The sequence below is a fragment of the Polyodon spathula genome, chromosome 9 (assembly GCF_017654505.1).
Source record: "Polyodon spathula isolate WHYD16114869_AA chromosome 9, ASM1765450v1, whole genome shotgun sequence".
Lineage (NCBI taxonomy): Eukaryota > Metazoa > Chordata > Actinopteri > Acipenseriformes > Polyodontidae > Polyodon > Polyodon spathula.
Window position 1 is genome coordinate 48,199,275 of NC_054542.1, and position 14,089 is coordinate 48,213,363.

Below are 14,089 nucleotides of genomic sequence, written 5' to 3' on the forward strand. Positions count from 1 at the left end.
GAGGTATACTATGATTATTTGGGGTTTCCACATGTGTCAACATACTACACTGTTGGACAGTTGAGCAAAAAAGTTGCTGAGACCTTTAAATTTATATGCAATGTTCACTGCACACAATACTGTAGAGTATGTATACTTTCAGCAACTGTAACCTACTCCCATACTAACTGAGAGAACACTAGGTTTATTTCTCAAGAGTGACTAATCGCTACACTATATTAATCTACTCCACAGCAATTGCAAACTCTATCTTTATATCTATGGCTGCCTGCAACTGAGTTTACATGTACCTTGTATATCCTGCACCTGTGTATTTTGCTGAACTGAATTGAAATTGTGTATCTGGCAAGGTCACATCTGGACATATTGTATTTAATAAAACATGTGCCAGATTGAATAATAAGAAGAATAGTGCATGAAGTATACTGTACTACCAGCCTGGATATGGCACACGTTGATTTAATATGCGATTGCACACACAGTGTTTAAATCGTAGAATTCCACAGGTCTGTTGGTAGCATTCAATATTATTCATATTGCGTGAGAATACTCTTAAGGGGAAGCATTTTCTAAGATGAGGTTTGACAAGATCCCGCTCCAATGTCGTACGTCTGCAACCACCAAGTGCTTCTAGTGACAAGGATGAAGCAGGTCAGACTGGGACACAGAATAGCCACACATCAGCCTTTATTCATAACCATGAGCGAAGTTCAAACTGGTATCAGTGCCTGAAAGAGAAAGGAGAATACAAAGTCCCTTGTAAAATGTAGGACACAGGGCACTTTGACAAAGTCACCCTGTTTGTAGACTAAAAGAGAGAGTCTCTTTCTATATTTACAGAGCTTCTGTTCTTCTGACCTTTGCATTATGGGGTCTCCTCCACACTTTAATACTTGAATTCATTTCCCTGTAACCTTAACTGCCTTTCAGAGCTAAATATAATTAGCCCCTTGGTTGTGAATTTTATTTCTTCTTCTGAGAACTGAAGGTTATTCTTGTCGTGCTTTAATTCAAATAGCCCCCAGTATTTAGTTAACTTGGTGAACTTTTATAATTGCAACAAACTGTCTAAAATGACGTCCATCAATCAAATGCTTCCACTAAGGTATAAAGTTTCACTTCACACACTCAACAGGTACTGCTAGCAACACTGTTGCCCCCAGGCTAAACTAGTCGTCCCCATTCTCTGTCTGTAAAGTTGAAATGGGAGCTCAAATTCTTATTGAGAATACTTCACTGATACTGGCACTGATAGCATTGGCATTCTATCATGAACTAATACTTCCGAGACTGAGAATGAAGGAATATGTGTAGAACAGCTTGAAGATTTAATAAACGTTTTATTTATTTTCATGTAGACTGCAGCAGGAAACAAGTATTAAAACCCTGGTAAATCAATGAAGTTGCTTACCGTATGGATTCAGAAGCATTGACTTGTGTGAAAAAGCTTAGGGGGCTTTTTCTAGCTTTGCTTGTGAAGATGTTTCGTTGAATGTGCATGTGGCAGGCTGGCGAGTGGATAGAGACCCAGAGACTGTCTGTAGTTCAAAAAAATAATTATTTTATTATAAATACACAAAAATAAAAGGGCACAAGGGCCAAAACAAAGCGATTTAAACACTTTTAAAAAGAAAGACAAAAAGCAAAACTAACAAAAATAACAATTTCCAGGCTGGGCAATGCCTTCACTGGATTTATCAAAATTCAAAAATCACACACCAAAAACCACCAACCTGCTTCCTCAGCTCCCTCCTCTCTAATGAGAAGCAGAGGCCTCCTTTTACGTCAGGTGGCTGGGCGCTGATTGATTGTTAATTAAACTAATCATCTAATCAACTGATCAACCCCAGCCACCTGAACATAATAAACCCAGGCAGGTAGGGGAAATTAACCCCATCCCAGCCAATTTAAAAAGGGCAGAGCTTTGCTCTGCCACAGTGCACTTTTGCAACACTGTGGTATTGCCACCTAGTGACGAATGTCTAATTAAACACGTAACGTATGTAAATATGGAATGCAGTTTTTCACACATTGTCTCAGTCCTTGCACAGCAGACACAATGTGAGGAATGTAACATGGCTCGGAAACTGTTATGCTTTTGCAATCTAGAAGACTGACATTTTACCTGGAATTAAAAACAAAATTAAAATCTGCACCAATACCAGCTATAGATCTAACTGAAATAGAATTGATGAAGACGTTGTTACTTAGTATCATTGAGTTTCCACTCGTTTGCACAGTAGCCCTGACACAGAAGCACCTTTGAGAACTGATATAGCTCAAGGTATCTCAATGGATTACCTGTGTATTTCATTATTATACTGTAGCTAATTCCACAAGGTAAGTTATGGAAAGCAACAGACACTAGATAGCCTACAAAACGGCCTACCGGGACATTTTAGTTTTTTTCAATACTTCTGACTTCCAACTATTTTGAAACTGCTACTAAGGTGTTTTGTTTACTAATCTGATTAAAGTACAGAGATTAAAGCAAACATGATGATGCCTTGAGCAAGCAGCATCACTAATTTATAACCCTAAATACATTACAAATTGATGATATAGTTGTTTAAACCCATTTATGTGACTCTCCTTGCACCTTCAAACTGCTCATGCTGGGGGAAGGGGGGGGTGGGGGGTGGGGCGGGAAGTTTTGGGAAAAAAACATGGATTTATACAAAAACCTCAGCAGGGCATCTTCCAAGATGTTATATTTGCCAACTTGTTGCTGACTAAATTGCCTTATTTTTGACAGACGCATGGAATGCTAGCTGTAGTTTGTTGGGCTTTTATTTTCCCTTCAATCATTCCTTATAAACCAAATACACTTTACCATGATATATGCATTGCTTTGCAGGAACCACATTTTCTCTTTGGAAATAACCCTTCCTATTCCAAGAAAATGAATCATCAATGTGTAATACAGGGCAATCATATCAGAGGTTACTTGATAATACGACCCAGTAGAACAGGGATATGGAAGTTAACTTCAGTAGGGAACGCAGAGAAATGGAGTGAGATACATGGAAAGAAATGTATCGTTTTTTCATCAACCAGTTTTTTTTTTCTTAAAGTTATCTCACCCATGCCCTTTGTGCCTAATTCTCTGAGGTGGGTTTGAGGTGAAAGAAAGATGTTGCATTATTTTAGAGTATGAAATTAATAGCAACGGAGTAAATCCCATTATACCTAAGAGGATTGTATGGATTATGAGAAGCTTACTTAGAATATTAAGGGTTTATTCGGTTGGGTATATCCTTAACAAAATAGTTAGGAATTCATTTTTCATGGCTTTAAAATGACAGATGTGTAGTTGAAAACCTTATACTTAAACTCATCTAACTGAATAGTGTCGCATGTTAACTAGATTTTGACATGGCCTGTAGCCCATAAATATTATTTACATTGCAGTAGGAAAAACATGAAAAGAGATCAGAGAGGGAATTAGACTTACAGGAAAAAGACTTTGATTTGTGGTTTTGGAGAACAGGGCTGACAAAAGTTTCAAAAGCAAACCTGAAATAAATTTTGAAAGATTTAAAACAGAAGGTACGAAAGGTTAATAATATAATCTATTCTGAAAATGGGAATAGTATGAACTGCAGGCTAGAATGACTTGAATAGTGGAAATGGAATAAACAAGTGAAAAACGGTTCTGCTTTTTTCTCTGAGGTGGGTTGGAAGGGAGGAAATGTGGTAGCAAAGTATTATTTTAGCACATGAAATGAATAACTGGTGGGTCCTCTAGTCTTATGGCTGAGCCATTGGTTTCAGAATGTAACTGGGTGTCACAAAGACGGCCAGAGTGGGTGGCATCAGACCAGAAGCAGGAAAATAAACAAAGACAGAGGTGGAGTTTGGTGGAGCTGAACGAATGGTCTCGCTCAACATTTAATGAATTAACAGGTAGACAGAAAATAAACGGTTGGAACAATACAAAAACAGGACACGGCACATTCACCAAAATAAATAGACTAACAAAATGGACTAAACAAAACAAACAATGGACAAACAAACAAACACGGTGAGCTTCTATCTAACGATTACTTTTGTTATTATTTCTACCTCCGTCTCCTATCCCGTTCTCCACTCACCGAACACACAACCGTGAATATGTGACAACGTGCATCTATATATACTGTTGTGCTGGGATTCAATTACCTATTAATTATTCACTTGAATCCCAGCACGTGAATTAATAAAGTGCAATTCCCCGTGCTCACATATTACTACATTTTACTTGCACGTGAAGTGCTGTGCAATCCTCGTGCCTAAATACACATATACATTTTAAACACTCGTGTTACACAGACCCGTTTATATCCCGTGTACCAATGTCTATACACCAACATTTAAACACACCACACGCAACACATAACAGATAATATACACAGGGGCGGTAACTTTGTCACATAAACCCCCCCTCTGTGCAAAGCACACATGGCCTCAATGGCCACCTCCCCCCTTAAAAGCCCAAAAGTCCCCCCCAAAGTCCTTGGCCAGGACTGGAGGTTTCCAGGGGCCCACAGGTTGTAATGCTGTCAGCAGCAATGCTGACAGCGGGGTAGCATTCTCCTGCCAGGGTAGTCCTGGCAGCGGAAAGGCTGTTTGGGGTGTGGTCTCCTGACCTTCCCCCTTCTTCAGCGCTGGCAGCTCCCCTTGGTGGGGTTCTGGCCACAGTACTCCCGGCTGTGATGCGGAGCTGCGGGCAACCCCAGGCGATGCAGAGCGGCGGGCAACCCCAGGCGATGCAGAGCGGCGGGCAACCCCAGGCGATGCAGAGCGGCGGGCAACCCCAGGCGATGTAGAGGCATCCTTGGGCGAAGCGAGGCGGGCATCCTTGGGCGAAGCGAGGCTGGCATCCTTGGGCGAAGCGAGGCTGGCATCCTTGGGCGAAGCGAGGCTGGCATCCTTGGGCGAAGCGAGGCTGGCATCCTTGGGCGAAGCGAGGCTGGCAGTCAGGACAAGCTGGGGTGCGGGTGTTGGCCCTCTTTTCGGCCACTGTGGCCGGGAGTTTCTTCCCCGTGCTAGCATCTACTCCTGGTCCTTCTGGTGCAGGGAGAGGCAGCTCCTGTTCCTCTCCCCCTGATGGAGGTGGAGGCAGAGGAAGCTCCAGCTCCTCTCCTCGTGATGGTGGGGGAAGTGATACCAGCAGGCATTCACCCTCTGCTGGTGGGGGAAGTGATACCAGCAGGCATTCACCCTCTGCTGGTGGACAGGGACCCAGCAGGCATTCACCCTCTGCTGGTGGGGGAAGTGATACCAGCAGGCATTCACCCTCTGCTGGTGGACAGGGACCCAGCAGGCATTCACCCTCTGCTGGTGGAGGAGGCAGAGGCAGCTCCTGCTGCTCTGCTCCTGCCGGTGGAAGTGGCAGAGGCAGAGGCAGCTCCTGCTGCTCTGCTCCTGCCAGTGGAGATGGCGGAGGCAGAGGCAGCTCCTGCTGCTCTGCTCCTGCCGATGGAGGTGGCGGAGGCAGAGGCAGCTCCTGCTGCTCTGCTCCTGCCAAAAGAGGTGGGAGGGGCGTGTAGTTTCCTGGCGGTGGAGGTTGGAGCGGCATGTAGTCTCCCCTTGTTACAGGGGACTGGTGCGGCTCTCCCTCCCTTGCAGGAGACTGGTGCGGCTCTGGAGACAGCGGTGGGACCTCTGCCTTCCTCTTCCCCTTTCCCCTTCTCTGCCACCTCTTCCCCTTCCTCTCCTGCGGCAGTTCCTCCTCTCCTTCCTGGTAGGGGCAGTCCACCGGCGGGTGCCCAAACTCCCCACAGGCAAGACAACAGCCCTGGTCCTCCAGACCACTGAGGAACTCCTTCAGGTCCTGGTAGCCATCTCTCCAGTCCCAGCCTTCCATGTTTTTTTTTTTGTTGTTGTTGCTGTGTTTTATTTATTTATTTATTTATTTTTGACAAAACACCTCTCCTGGTCTGACGCTTGGAGGCGCTGTTATCCCACGCAGGACACCACGTGTCACAAAGACGACCGGAGTGGGTGGCGTCAGACCAGAAGCAGGAAAAGAGAGAGGTGGAGTCTGGTGGAGCTGAGCGAATGGTCTCGCTCAGCATTTAATGAATTAACAGGCAGACAGAAAATAAACGGTTGGAACAATACAAAAACAGGACACGGCACATTCACCAAAATAAATAGACGAACAAAACAGACTAAACAAAACAAACAAACAAACACGGTGAGCTTCTATCTAACGATTACTTTTGTTATTATTTCTACCTCGGTCTCCTATCCCGTTCTCCACTCACCGAACACACAACCGCGAATATGTGACAACTATATATACTGTTGTGCTGGGATTCAATTACCTATTAATTATTCACTTGAATCCCAGCATGTGAATTAATAAAGTGCAATTCCCCGTGCTCACATATTACTACATTTTACTTGCATGTGAAGTGCTGTGCAATCCTCGTGCCTAAATACACATATACATTTTAAACACTCGTGTTACACAGACCCGTTTATATCCCGTGTACCAATGTCTATACACCAACATTTAAACACACCACACGCAACACATAACAGATAATATACACAGCGGCGGGCACTTTGTCACACTGGGTTACTAAGATCCTTACTTAAGCCATCTTTAATTGACTTGGTGGGTGGTAAAGAGTAAAGTATTAGATCAGATCTCAAATAATAAAATCAAATCAACTGGAACTGTTTTCAACAACAATATACATGATTATCTCACAAAGCAGAAGTGTATTCTACAGGGTGTCCTTTAAGTCAGATATCTGCGCCACACACTATAAATCTGTAAGATCCGAGTCACAACACCAATGTAAGGGCAGAGATTGGGCCACTATGCTAAAGAGCCAGGTGGCTCCTCTGCATGCCCGTTAAACAAGTATGGTGTTGAGGGGAGCCTAGGTAAAGGAAATGCGGTCCTTCATGTGTGATGCTTCTTCTGCCGACTCTATCAAAATCTTGTCCCGGTTATAAACAGTAGGTTTTAAAACTATACTGACATCTACTAAATCTCCACATCAATTCTTCCAAAGCAATTTTGAAGTACAGCCAACTGTGATAATAAATACCTCAAATGTTACTGAAGGTTTGGGTCCCCGAGTGGCTCACCCGGTAAAAACACAGCTGCGTGGTCGACAGGGAGAGTTATATAGCCAGGTGAGTGCAGGTGAGCGCAGGTGAGCGTCCTGGCTGTATAAAGTCGCCGGTTTTCATACTTTCATGCTTGTTTCTCCTCATTGTGCTGCAAAGGACCGACCCTGCCAGTCACCTGGTGGGCTCAAGCAGACACTTGCAGAGCTGGCCTTTTTCCTCCAGAGGCCAGTGGCTCGCTGGCATCACCTCTCGAGTTACTGGGTCTAAGAAGGCAACTGGCTTGGTCGTGGGATTGCACAACTGAACCAAAACATAATTTGCCAAAAGTTATTTGAACAAGTGTATAAAGCCAATCAATGTACAATGCCTTAATAGTATGTTAGCTCTGTGTTATCCTGGATCTCCTACAGTCTGGGAGACGTGGTCCACACATGTTTCTAGCACACTTCCATAGATAGGCTGTAATACTGTAATAAGACATGGATTCTGGACCACAAACCTCTCCCCAACGAACTTCCTGGCACTTGTAAACATGATGGACATCGTTCTACGTGATTTAATGTTTCATCAACATCCCATTGGAGCTACAGCACAGTACTAGGCAGCAGGAGCACTGCTGGTGTGTCAGTAACAATCCTAGTGGACCTCACTATTAATCAAGCCTAAGCTTTCTCATCACATTTACTTCAGTAATTATTCTTCCCAGTGTGTTTTGCCAGAAAGTATCTGGCTGCTACGCATCAGCTCTGGTAAGATTCAGAAAGTACTCTACTGCATCTGCAGATTACGTGGCCTTCTGGTACCAGTCTTGAAGGTGACTATAGCACAAAGACATTTTCAAATGGGGTTAAAATCACAAGCAAATGTCCCACTCAGTCGTTCTGCATTGGTAGTAAACAGGTAATATTTGAGGTATCACGACAATCATTGGTTGTCAACATGAACACGGTTATTTCTGGTAATTACAAAACAGACAGCATTATACAGTATGATTGTCGTCCTTGTTTCAAAGTTCCCAGTATAAGTAAAAAACAAATTATAGTACACATGCTGCATCAAATGAAAACCCCCTATTCAAAATGATCCAAACAAAAACCCCTTTTCACAATGATCCAAATGAACCCCCTATTCAAAATGATCCAAATGAACCCCCTATTCAAAATGATCCAAATGAACCCCCTATTCAAAATGATCCAAATGAACCCCCTATTCAAAATGATCCAAACAAAAACCCCTATTCACAATGATCCAAATGAACCCCCTATTCAAAATGATCCAAATGAACCCCCTATTCAAAATGATCCAAACAAAAACCCCTATTCACAATGATCCAAATGAACCCCCTATTCAAAATGATCCAAATGAACCCCCTATTCAAAATGATCCAAACAAAAACCCCTATTCACAATGATCCAAATGAACCCCCTATTCACAATAATCCAAATGAAACTCCCTATTCAAAAAGATCCAAATAAACCCCCTATTCAAAATGATCCAAATGAACCCCCCCTATTCAAAATGATCTAAATGATCTCCCTATTCAAAATGATCTAAATAAAAAAAACCCTATTCAAAATGATCCAAATGATCCCCATATTCACAATGATCCAAATGAACCCCCCTATTCAAAATGAACCAAATGAACCCCCTATTCAAAATGATCCAAATGAACCCCCTATTCAAAATCATCTAAATAAAAAAACCCTATTCAAAATGATCCAAATGAACCCCCCTATTCAAAATGATCCAAATACCTCCACATTGTAAATTTTGGCATGGCAGCAAATGTTCAAATCAGAAACTGCAACAGAGAATGATACAGCATATGCAAATGCAAAAATGATCTTAAACATGTAAGAAATGAAAGATGAAGAAAACATACAGCTGGTAAAATGCCTTCTGATAGGCACACATTGCATATATTTAAGTACTCAGGAATCTAATTACAAATAGCAAATTAAAGATGCAAGAAACCATACAGCAATAAAGACAAAACACAAAAATGTGACATGATTGTAATAAACAGATTGTCAAAGTGACTGTTTGAATAATGCATCGACTGCAGCTCTTTTGGCTTGTTGATAAAGTACCACCTGCTTTATTAACACACAGGATTAGAACAGTGTTCACATTGTTCTACATCAACGGACTCCCCAAATCAACTGACTGAAAATCCATTAATGAGAATAGACATAGCTTATGTCTTCCAAAGACATCCATCCCCATTATGTCATGAGAATACACCTCTGTGAACTTCACTTTATTTTCAGAGAGTGTTGAGTGGTATTTCTTGCTTTTGGCATGAGAGATTTTCAATTAACACATTTATTCATTATGCTAAAGTCTTTTGCCGACACCCCTTGTCACACATACACACACAAAAGTAAGTTCTTTATTTAGTTTTGGGATCGTTTTTTTTGCCTTTTTTTGCTAATTCAAGTATTTGACCCCATCACATTGAAGCTGCAAGTTGCTGGTCAGGAGGACTGAGGATCAATGTACGACCTCCATCCTGGCAGTAAAGACAAATGTGTGATTTCATCTGATGAACCTAAGCAACTGAACCTTTAGACAAGGACCAATCTTACTATCTCCGCCTGGTCTCCTTGTGTACCTTACTGGTCAGGGACACTGTGACATGTTGGGATATGGCAGACTACCTCTACCTTGCTATGGATTAACTTTACTTCCATATCCTGGAAACAGCACAATGCCTGTGTGAAAACAGCAGCGGTGATGCTTATGTCATTGGGTGTTGAAATGGTCGGCTTTATATTTAGATTGTTTGAACAGGGCCTTTATTCAACCACAGAATTTATACCATAAGGCGTTTTCTAGTTGAAACTGGTTTCACTGAAATACATATTTCATTTCTCATGGAATATAACTGGAGAACATGCTGCTCTTTACAATTTGGTTGTAATTAGTGTTACATTCAAACCATTTTCAAAAGGTGCAATTACAGACCAATCAAATCGCTTCTTACTATTAAAGCTTTGTTTCTACAGTATATCATTGTCCACTATTTGCTGGAGTGGTGCCTGGAAACCTTTGTGTGGCAACTCCTGTCTCTTACCATGAGCACCCCATATCGTTAAACATAATTTTCATCCAGAGTTTTCATTTGAATACGGGTAGCAGATGGCAAGGCCCTAGTGCCATGGCAACCCAGGTGCTGTGAAAGAACATGCATGTATTAGTATGTGTTAATAAGAACAACGCTAAGCTAGTAGTTTTACCATACTTGGTTGTGATTTCAGTTTTTCAGTTCACTTAGTTTTCAACTAGTCTGAAAGCCTCTATCTGTGTAACCAAACGAATGGTACCACATTACCACAAGTCCAAGCATGCTGACGTACAGTGTGGTGGTGGTGGTGGTGGGGAAGCCAGCTTTCCTGTAAAAAATATAAAGACTGCTTACTGTGGCAACGGACCACGCTGGGTGATGTGAATTAAACACAATTAAAGCAGCATGGAACAGCTGTCTGTCATAGTCGCGGTGTATTTCTTGAGAGAAAAGAAACAAAGTGCATATGTGTGGATAAATAGACACTGTGTTCATTTTCATGTGAACATGGCAGAATAACCACCCCTAGTCTGTCACTCTGTTAAAATGGTTTACTGGAAAACACAACATTGGGCGTGTTTTAAATGAATCATGACCCATAAATGACATCTAATTCAACTGTGAACTAAATTTCATTCTGGGACTGTAGCTTTAATTACACGTTTAACAGAATAGTTTCGGGCATATTTACATGGTGTGGGTTGCATTTGTGTTGCTGTTGTATAGGTGACTGTTGCTGTTAATAGGTTATTACTACATTAAAGGAAACCATGACAGGGTTAACTTTTGTTTTGCTCACCTTTGTTTTATGCAAGTTTCTCCTTTTCTCAGATGTATTGCTTGAGTCTCCTACTGCATATTTTTGTAGCCTTAATTTGTAAACCAGATGTAGTCTTTTCTCCTTTTTTATTGTTTACATCTGGTAGGCTAATACACAGTCAACATTTGAAATGATCTGTAGTCTGCACACTGTCACTGTAGACTGTGAAAAAAGGCTAATTCTTTATCATGATTGTATTACCTAGCAATTACCCTCCTGGCAGCTATGCACAGAAAGACAAACACAAAGTATAACAGATACTTCATCTTTCACAGCTGAACACTATCTATCAGTTAATGCTAGTCTGCCTCTTTTTGCAGGAAATTAAGTTAAGTTGGAAGTTTGCCTCACATATTTGCTGTTGTGCTTCCCACAGACTTGCAGCTGACAAGTTCGTAGAGCAGGACAGCAGTGTGTACAGTCTTATCAAATCCTATGGAGACCCATTCTATCTAAGCTCTGTAGCTTCAGACTTCTGTCTCAGCTCCAGACAAACACAAGGTTTTAAAATACATTTGCTTATCTCTAATTGCCATTTGAAGCATTAGCCAAACCTCTTATAAATGTTTACAGTGATATTTTTGCACGGTATGTTTGCAGTTTTCCCATGGTTATACTATGCATTTCCCATAGTTTACCCATGTATTCCATGTTCATTAACATGCTTTACCATAGCCCGCTATTCTTTACAATGCTTCCCTATGCTTTACCATGCTTTCACTAAGCTTTATTACACTTTACTCTGCTTTTATTATGGTAACCTTTTATACAGGATCTGTTCTCCTCTTAACAACCCTGTGTTGCTTTGCTTGTTTCTTTATACAAGTTCAGGAAACACAGAATTAGATAAACGCTGTAGATAAAAAAAAAAAAAAAAGAGGACTCAACTTATCATCTAATCACTTGCTGTTCAGTAGGTCACATGGTGTGAGTGCAGAACTTTGCAGTAAACCTGAGAAATGAAAGACTCCTCAGTATGCAATGCAAGGTCCTTTTTCGGATTAAGTTTACTAATCGGGCTGTCGAACAAATGGGGGCAGCTGCTACATATTTCGTGCGTTACACTTCCGTGTATGGTTCTTTTGTTTGCGCTACTGTAAAAAGTGGAATGGTTGAATATCATCTACGTTAAAATCGTTTTAATAAGCCATTTAAGTTGTTTCGTAAAAAACCCTTTTGTGCCTTTTTAAAATTCAGAATAATATTTGGTGTATGTCGACCACACACATCATGTGAAGTACGGGTTATGGCCCAATACCAAAACTACCATGTATGATATATGAATCGTATTTAGCATAATGTATTACAGCCGCTTCTACAACACTCTAAAAAAAATATATATATATATATATATATATATATATATAGCGAGAGAGAGAGAGAGAGAGAGAGAGAGAGAGAGAGAGAGAGAGAGAGAGAGAGAGAGCAGTTTATCCTGACACAGTCTGAGCAGTTTGATTTTCATATGGTGTCACACAACCCTCTGATCCAATCTCTTTCTCCCACAAGATATTATTTAGAAATAGTTAATAGACACACCCAGAATGTTATGTAAAATCTATTAATACATTATTATTGAACAAGATACAGGCTTTTCTAACACTGATTACAATTTATATACTGTAGTAGGATTTTCTAGTAGGATCTATGGAACACACAACCCCACCCGAAAAGAATCAGAGTCAGCGGGTAGACGGCATTGTCTGATATAAATCATGCTGGGCTGAGTTGAGTGGGGAATAGAGGGGGGTGATGCTGGGATGCCAGAATCACTGTTGAGCCCTCTTGAGGTGTCGTGGGCTAGTCAATGAAACACAAAGGATGGAAGGTGCACACTTAAAAACCCCAGAGATGTACCCTACTTAGCTGATGTGCTGGGGAGACCGCACTGGGTTGATCCCCAAAGCCAGCATCACAACCGTTACGTGTGCTGATGCTCTGGGGAAGCAAAATGAGCTGATCCCTGGTGCCAGCATTACACTTCAGCAATCAACACCAGACAGAAGGATATCTACATCATCAGATGGAAAACAACGCAAATTAATAGAGATGCAGATGGATCACATTAGTTTACTGCAAAGCTACGTCTTAGTTGGTGCTTATCTTGGAGAGAGCCGAGTTCAAATCATCATGAAGTTCAACATCTACTCTCATGTAATGGAAATCATGTACCCAAGTCATCGGGTAGACGGCATGGTCTGATATAAATCATGTACCCAAGTCAGCGGGTAGACGGCATCGTCTGATATAAATCATGTACCCAAGTCAGCGGGTAGACGGCATGGTCTGATATAAATCATGTACCCAAGTCAGCGGGTAGACGGCATGGTCTGATATAAATCATGTACCCGAGTCAACGGGTAGATGGCATTGTCTGATATAAATCACGTACCCAAGTCAGCGGGTAGACGGCATGGTCTGATATAAATCATGTACCCGAGTCAACGGGTAGACGGCATTGTCTGATATAAATCACGTACCCAAGTCAACGGGTAGACGGCATGGTCTGATATAAATCATGTAGCCAAGTCAACGGGTAGACGGCATGGTCTGATATAAATCATGTAGCCAAGTCAGTGGGTAGACGGCATTGTCTGATATAAATCATGTACCCGAGTCAACGGGTAGACGGCATTGTCTGATATAAATCATGTACCCGAGTCAACGGGTAGACGGCATTGTCTGATATAAATCATGTACCCAAGTCAGCGGGTAGACGGCATTGTCTGATATAAATAATGTACCTAACAAACAGCAGCTTCAACCTCAATGTATTTTATTATCATATAAAGACATCCCTGCTTATAGAGATATAGATACACTATGGGAGATGCTTCGCATGCCTAATAATGAATGCTGGAAAAGTTACTTTACAATACTAGTGATCCGAGCAGCGAACTTGCTTGCTGTCGATCTGAATTCAGAATGTTCCTCTTTCATCATGGTGTGGTACAGTATCCCTGTTATATAAACCTTGTATTCAGTGCAGGCTGCAGAGGCACAGTGCATTCTCCATGGTGCTAATCAGCAGTTTGCATGTGGAATCCAAAGCATGTGTCTCAGCACCCTTGACTCACAGCTCTTCCTAAGCAGATGCTTGCTTCCTCCTCTGCCGATCTCAGTATAAA